We start from the raw sequence: 8,860 nt of genomic DNA on the forward strand, positions 1-8,860 counted from the left end.
TGCGTGCGTGGGTGCATGTGTTGCGTGGATGCAGTTCGTGTGCATGCGTGCGTGTGTGTATAATCACCACACCAGCTCCTGTGTGTTAAAACAGACGGCTCAACATACCAATACAAGGCCACCTTGTTCGCTGTGCCCGCGGTCATGACTTCGAACCACCGTCCAAATATTTTTTTGTCGTTTGTTTTCATTCTTACTAGCAAGATGCCCGTGCGTTGCATGTAACATCAAGATGCATTTGTATGACTTGTTTATCTTGTGAGAGAAAAGGATGAACGAGGGAATGCCTTATTTGCAAATGTGGAGAGGTGTGTGGGTACCTTTTTGCAAAATTGCCATAGTTTCTTTCCTATCCGTCAGATATAAATCGGACGGCCTATATTGCAGGATGGCAGGCACACCATCATCACCAACTCTGTTTTTTATAAGAGTGTATTTTATGTATTTTATAAGAGTGTATTTTATGTATTTTATAAGAGTGTAGATGTAGAGTAGATACAAGTCGATAGGCGGGCACGATGGTAGTGAGATAATGTGATGCAATACTAGAGGTGCCACGTGGAGCGTTTAACTGGTCAACTAGTCATGTCATGAGCAAATACAGAGTTGTATGGTGAGCCTGTGACTGTATAATAACCACTAAACGTAAATGGTGACCGTAATGAGTGGATTCCGAAGTCCAATGTACGTATCGTGCTTTCGCTTCAAATACAATGATCGTCATTGCATATATCACGAGATAAAGATGAAACATGTGTGAATTTTCTAGGGGCTTACTTTTAGAGGACCTGGAGATAGTTTTGTGTGCATACGTGAAAGGGGTGTACAGGGGGGTATGCGATGGAGAGAGAGATGCTCTTCGTTTCTCTTTATTATGACTAACTTTGTATATAGTATAAAAATATACAAATTCATAGTGCGGAATAAATATCATTGTGGGCACCATGCAGTGCAAATTAGCGTTCGTACTCCTCCATATAACTTTGTAATGTTGTATATATGTAGAAACTCTAAAATAATTTTTTGGCCACACTTTATTCAAAAGGAATGTTGTATGCGAAATAAATGTGAAGAGAGGGCTTTTTAGATCAATGGGGTACGTGATGTAACATGTGTGAATGTGTAGTTGATGCATTTGGCGGGGCCTAGAGAGGTATGTGTGTGTATTACGTATTCAAGAGAGGCATGGATAGAGGGGCCGACGGGGGGCGTGGGAGAGATAGCACGAGAAATGAGAGTGGTCTAGAGAGAGAGAGATGAATATGACTTCGCGACAAGAGATTCCATTCCCTTGAGTGTGTATATGCAAGGGGGCAGGGAATAGAGGCACCAGGAGAAATTTTCTGTGTGTGGTGTTTGTGTTGGTATGTGTGGGTGTGAGAAGATAATGAGACGTGGGGGCAGAGGGTGTGTCACCGCGTGAGGTCCGGTGGGTCGAGGTGAGGCCCTTCGTTCAGTTCCGTCCTGCGCCACATTGGTCGGCCCGTGACGCATTTAGGAAGACCCATGGATGACTAGTCGCACAAGACAAAGATAGCAGAATTGTGAAGGACTCTATGTCCACTGACAAAGCCGGCTAGGATTTGTAACCCTAGGTTCTCGGACTAAGGTAACCCCTTTATCTCTGATATTACTATTTATCCAACCTAACTTTAAGGGACATCCTACAGAATGCTCTGCTAGAATCATACTCGTCGATTAGGAAGAGAGGTGTGAGACAATGCGTGAGAGACAGGCGTAAAGATAATGTGCGTACATGAGACACGTAGGCAGGTCCATGTATATAGAAAGGGTCGATGAGGATTGTGTGTGTGTATGTTTGCGAGAGGAAGAGTGCTTGTGATAAAGGTTAGTGGAAGCAGTTGTAAATGGTTACGAGAGGGAGGGAGGGTTATATCTAGAGCATGTGTGCGAGAAAGACACCTCGGGAGAGAGTGTGTGAGCATGTGTGAGAGACCACCGATGGAGAGTGAAACTACACGTAAAAGACTGTTCTACACATTGATTAAATATATAAATTGTATCCAAATATTAGGATGGGATCATGATATTTGCAATTCGCGTAAGGAGCGGTCACTGATCCATCAGACATCTAGATTCTATCGAATTTGAGCATGTCTATGTTATTATTCGACACAATTGATCCACATAGTTAGTATTTTGAAGTCCAGACAATGCATCGCTTTAGCAATCGAATATAAACGTGAGTATAGTTCATGTTGTGTGTGTAAAGCACATTATACATATAAAAGTTACACAATGGACATTATAAATAGCTACCTATGAACTAGCATACATTTGAATTCAACTTAAGGTGGTTTAAAAAAATCGAATTCAACATGAAGTCCGTTCAATTATTTGAATTTGATATCATGGCATTTGTAAACCATACCTAAATTATGAGGGCACCAATCTTTGCTCTGATTTTGTACATAATAGCATATGTAGTCGTGTACAAAATAGATTCAAATTTAGCTCCTCCATTCCAAAATAATCGTAGTTATAGGATTTTCAAGTGTCGAAATTTCAAAAAGAAGCGGATAATTTAATGAGGTTTTCAAACATACAAGGTCAAATATAATGTTGTCTATTTTGGTCAATCCTAATAGTTAAAGAGTACTCTAAACGTGAATGCTTGTGTTTCAAAATTTTGAACGAAGCGCCAAAAGAGCCTCTACTCGCCCAAAACCGCGTGAGACCAATGTTTGGTAGTACAAGGAAATTACTTTTCTAATAACTCTGACCCGTGAAACCTATCGGCCCGACGTCCAAAGGTCTAAACCGGGGTAGGTTTGTAGCTTCATCTAGACGCCACGCAACCGCATCCGAAAAACATTCATACACAATGGCCGCCTAAGCACACATGCGCGCGGCCGAAATCGCTCCCGCCCACTATTTGGGACACCTGGGATTACCATCCTACCCTCGACCCACAGTTGGTCCGAAATTTAGGAGGGGGCAAAGTTTGTACTTTCCCAAATTTCAAACAAGCGTGTCCCATCTTCTGTTCAAAAAAGCCAAAAACAAGCGCGTCCCAGACCGAAACATGGTTCCCCCCCCCCACCCGTCGGATTCCCCATTCGTACTCCGTGGACGCCAAAACTACCTCTCCACCAGCAGCGAAACCCCGGCGTCCTCCGTCCGCCACCCCATCCCACCCATCAACCGCCGCCCTCCTCCATCACGCCGGAGCCGATACCCCAGCGTCGTCGTCCACCGCAACCTCAACCGCAACGCCCTCCACGGCTAGTAGTTGAAGCCGAGGCCGAGCCGTCCGTACCCGAGCCAGTTCAACCATGACGTCCTGCGCCTCATCGCTGCCGCTCCAACTTCGCCACCCTCCACCGCACCGGAGTTGTTCCTACTACGCCGTCCTTCGCCGCCTTGGATCTGCTTCCCCTCCGCCGACATACGGCCACGGCAACACAATCAACAATTTGGCCATGGGTTCGTCCAAGCCTGCACCCTCCAGAATATCGGTTTCCCCGGTAAAAAGAAGAAGATCGGCGCGACATATGGAGGTGACCACACCGGCAACCGAAAAAGGTACTCCTCTTCCCTTATTCGTGCAAATCTTACGTCTCTGCTTGCACGGTATTCACTCCACAGAAGACACTAGTTGACCGCTTCTTCTTGATACTAGATGTTCCTAGTAACTCGCGATGCACAAGGTTTCTCCTCATATACTATTTAACCTTAGCTAGAGGTCCGTCGCCCCCCCTGAATTTCAATTTCTGGCCAGTTGATTCCCAATTAACGGAAGCATTCCCCAGCGTAACAGGCGCTAGTACGCCTATTACGCTGGGGAAGCAGTGCCTTGGTGTTTATCTTAGGGGCGTGTGCAGCCTAGAGCTACTGGCGCCCGATCTGGAGGTCGGCCGGGATTAAAGGGATGGCCTGAGGGCGCTGCCAAGCACGGCGGTGGTGTGAGGTCGATGGGAGGGCGGGGCGGCGGAGGCAGGGGTCTAGGCCGGTGGTCGCTGGCGGTTCGAGAAAGATCGTCAACAGTGACTGGCGGGAGGTAGACGAAGGCCATCTGCCCGTTCCTTATAGATCGAACGGTTCATTAAAAAAATTGACTGACCTATTTATTTTTAGTCGACTGTTATCTTAGATATGACCACATGTGGTGGTGTGCTGGAGGAGTACCTGCATTTCCTGTGCTCATATATTACAAAATCATACGGAGTAGAATCTAATTTTATTTGCCATTCAATGTTGTAGAGCTATCATATGTCTCCTGTCATTTATTTTTCAGCCACCTGCTATCTGCTACTTTTACAGTGCACTAGTTCCGCACACACTTCACCCTTACTCTCACTATTGTGTTTTTATGCAAGGGTATTTCAGACTCTGCTGCCATGAGAGAAGCAAAAAAGAAAAGAGAGAAGTCGCTCCAGCTTCGTATGTGGGTAGGCAAGACACGTTACAGCGCTATAAAGGGTGCAGTGTCAGCAGATGGAGACGGTAAACGTAGCTCTGGAGTTGATGACCTCTCTCACAATGAACCACCATCCCAGGTGCTAGCTTTAACTTCGCGGTGTCATATGTGGTTTCATGTTCCATATGTGTCTAGCTTGTATTCGAAAGGCCGAAGTTGGTAAGATAAGGAAAGATATTTTTTTACATGAACCACCATCCCGTGAGCACCAGAAGACAAATAGCTAGTCAGGGCACTGGCCGAGCCAGTGACAAGCCCAGCAAAGATAGGCATCACCTGGAAGCCAACTAAAAAGCTGCGATGGTGGCGAGGCAGCCCGCCTCCCACCAGGCTCCCAGGTCCTAGATGATCATGCTCACCACTCCAGCCGGATGTCTAGCTTGTATTGCTTCCAATTTGGTTAAATTGCATCTGCTTAGCTTACACATTATACCTTTGAATATGACATGCCTTTCTGTTTTTGGTACATACTAGTACATCTGTGTATTAACCATATTCTTACATCAAACTAATGTTCTTGTGTATCCCTCATCAATCACTTATGACGAGGCAGGCAGGCAAGGGGACTACTCCTCATTTAAAGAATGCAGCATCAGCCTCCCGACATGATTCTCAAGAAACAGAAATGCTAGATGAAGATAGTGAACATAGCTCTATAGTTGATTACAGCATTTCCCCTACACTAGCATCGCAGGTGCTTGCTCTAACTTGGCAGCGTGATATGTGGTTGCATGTTGCATATGGTGTCTAGATTGTAATTCTTCCAATCTGGTTAAACTGCATGTGCTAGTCTGGATAGCTTATACATTATACCTGTTAATGTGACATGCCTTCCTGTATTTAGTACATAGTACATCTGTCTATTAAGCATGTCCTTACATAAAACTATTTTTTTTTGTATCCCGCATCAATCAACATGACGAGACACCTTTAGTATATGCAGTGCAATATTAGTTGCATCTTTCATATGATTTATAGTATGCGCTGCTTCTAATTTGTTGAAATTCTATTTATGATGGGACGCTTTTAACTTGGCAGAGTCATATTGGTTGCATCTTTCATGTGGCGTCTAGCTTGCATTGCTTCTTATTTGCTGGAATGGTTTCTTCTTAGTTTACACAAACAGTTGTGAACATGCCATGCCATCCTGTTTTTCGTACATATTCCATCCTGGTATCATGTGTTTGTCTTACATCAAAGTAGTGATTGTCAGTATCATGCATGAATGAGTTCTGTAGAGAGAATTTTATTGCTTTTTCTTGTCGGTTTTACTTGACAATTCAAAATCAATAAACCGGAAGGAAGTTAGCAAGGCAGCGGATAAAGGTGCTCCTTCCGAACGGAGGGCCTCTATAGTTTCTACTCCTCCACACCCCCAAGATGATTTCCAAGACAACACATGCATAGACACTCAACAAAGATGTGTTTATGATGAGCACGTCTCCCCTAGTGCAGCATCACCGGTGCTCCCTCTAACTTGGCACTGTTATATGTGATTGCATGTTATGTGTGATGTCTAGCTTGTATTGCTTCTAATTTTGTTGAATTCCATCTGCTTACTTTACACATTATACTTGAATAAGACACATGTTCCTGTTTCTAGGACATACAATATCTATCTATCACACCATGTTCTTACATCAAATTACTACTGTTGTGTAACCTACAACAATCACTTATCATAAGACACGTTTGACTTCGGAGTGTGATATAGGTTACATCTCATTCTTTTCTAGCTTGTACTACTAATTTGTTGAAATGGCACTTATGACGAGACAGTTTTAACTTGGTAGAGTGATATTCGTTGCATCTTTCATATGGTGTCTAGCTTTCATTGCTTCTAATTTGTTGAAATGCCTTCTCCTTAGTTTACACATCATAAGCTATGAATATGCAATGGCACTAATGACGAGAGACCTCTAACATGGTAGTGTGATGTTGTTTGCATCTTGCATATGATCTATTTCTTGTACTGCTTCACATTTGTTTAAACGCCATTTATGATGAGACACTGTTAACTTGGCAGAGCAATATTTGTAGCATCTTTCATATGGTGTCTACCTTCCATTGCATTGCTTCTAATTTGGTGAAATGTCTTCTTCTTAGTTTACACATCATAGTTCTGGTTATCTCTTCCGTCCTGTTTTTCATACATATTACATCCTCCTATCATGTGGTTGTCTAACATCAAAGTTCAGTTCGTCTGCATCATGTATCAATTTATTCTGAAGAACTAAACTGTTATTCGTTTTTCTTGTCGGCTTGACTTAACATGGCACAGAGAAAGAGGAAGAAACACAGAATGGCAGAGAATGAGAAGCGAATGAATCCTACGGATTCCGCTGGTACTGATGGTGCAATAGAAGGTCAAAGTCCAGCAGAAAATTCTACAAACACGGCATCCCATGCTACACGAATTGCAAAAAAGCCAAACAGAAACAAATAGCTGCCACCAAACAAGCAGAGACAGCCCTACTTCTTGCAACACCTACCACAGTACTACCAGCTGCACGACTTACTCGTGCGTCTACTGAGGTAGCAGCATGTTCCCAAGCTCCCTTGCCACCTGACACTACTTCCCAAGCACTCTTGACACAAGACGAGTTGGCAATATCAGATGAACCTTGTGAGCTTCAACAGCAAGAAGGTAGTTCCTGAAGTCAAGTTACAGTTGCATGCTTCTTTATATGTAGTCTCATAGTTTGATGTACACTAACACTTCCTATGTTCGTTGTTGGACTAGCACCTAGGCGCAAGAGGAAACAAACATCAGGGATAATGCTCGATAGGTTAACTAAATCTAGAGGAGGAAGAATGGAGATCCATTTTGAGGCAGGTTTAAAAAGGCCACGTGATGCTACAGAGTCAGCCAAGTTAGTATCAGAGGCAGCGGTTATCGTTAGGTGTCATGTACATATCCTCCCAACATGGATTCAGTACAGGAATGACAAAGACGAAACCCAGTTCAACACCTTCCTCGACCATTTATCTGTAAGTATGGTTATGTATGGAAACTAGTAATATCATCTTGCTCTGTCCCATACTTTCTAGGTTGCAGATAATGAGAATCCCATAATTTTCAACAGATTAGGTTCAAGTTGGATAGCCAAGATGATGCAACCAGACAAGCTTACACCCATGTTTTCAAGTCTGCTCTGCGACAGTATCGGTATAACTTAAGGAAAACTCACTTTGAAGGCAAGGCTAACAGTGAACTTTCCCAAACATCTCTAGTGGAAAATATATCGGATGAAGACTGGAGGGGCCTTGTTAAACACTGGTCTGATCCAAAGTATCAGGTACATTATATATATGTGATCAGATCACATGTTGAAGTCCTATTTACGCATGTGCCACACAAATCTATCTTCTTGTAGGTGAACTGTTCAAAGAACAAGGCCAGCCGTATGAAAGTGAAATCCCAACAGACAACAGGATCTCGTAGTTATATTGCACACTGCGAGGCTCTTGTAATTAGCTTTTGTTTCACTATTTTCGCTGTACCATATTATCAGATCTATATTGACTTGTTCGAAATGCAGAGGAAAGCCTGCAAGGACCAAAAAGTACCTTAACCAAATGCTGTGGAAATCTTCAAGGACTGTCACACCAGCAAGAAGAAGGGCATGACTACACCAGTCAAAGCCGCTGTTGTAAGTCCTTAATCCTCATGCCTTTTAACTACTACTTACTCTGACTTGTGCCTTGAACTGCATGATTTGCAGCCAATGTCTATTACTCTTTTCAATTTTATACACAATTGTCTTAGTGTATCATTGCACCTTACAAGGTTTAAAAGAGAGAAGTGATGTTCCTTTGATCTTGACCTGTAATCTAGTTCCGTGCTGGACTTGCCCACACAATGTTACAATTGCTTGTTTGTCTGTTCTCAGTTGTTTTGTGATATGAATGATATCATACTATGCTTACCGTCTTATAAACCTCGCCTCTTTATCCTTAGCCCTCAATACAATGTGAAGAAATAGACAATACATTAGCGATGGTACATGGTCATATGTTAGGAACCTGGTTTTATTATGTACTTTGCAATGAAATACAACTAATATTTTACATGGGTTCACCAGAATAAGTTTTGTATATAGACCAAGGCTATTTTGTTTGGTTTTGCTGCCTCCTTAATATCTTCTATTCTGGTACTACTAATGTAAAACCTCAACTTTTCAGCGAGCTATGGAAAAAATGGTGGAACCGTCACCTTCTGAAGGTGGCGAGGCAACTATAACCGCAATGTCACCTCTTGCTGCAGTGGGTCAGTACCTGTCCACTAACAGTGCCAAAAGCACGTTCTTGCATAATACTCGGTTGGTTGTTAAGGCAATATCGTCCAAACTGCCTCATGATCAAGATATGCAAGCTCAAAGCAATGTTGTATCTGCGCTCCAGACACAAGTCCATTCC

Source organism: Triticum urartu, chromosome 3, assembly GCF_003073215.2.
Source record: "Triticum urartu cultivar G1812 chromosome 3, Tu2.1, whole genome shotgun sequence".
NCBI lineage: Eukaryota > Viridiplantae > Streptophyta > Magnoliopsida > Poales > Poaceae > Triticum > Triticum urartu.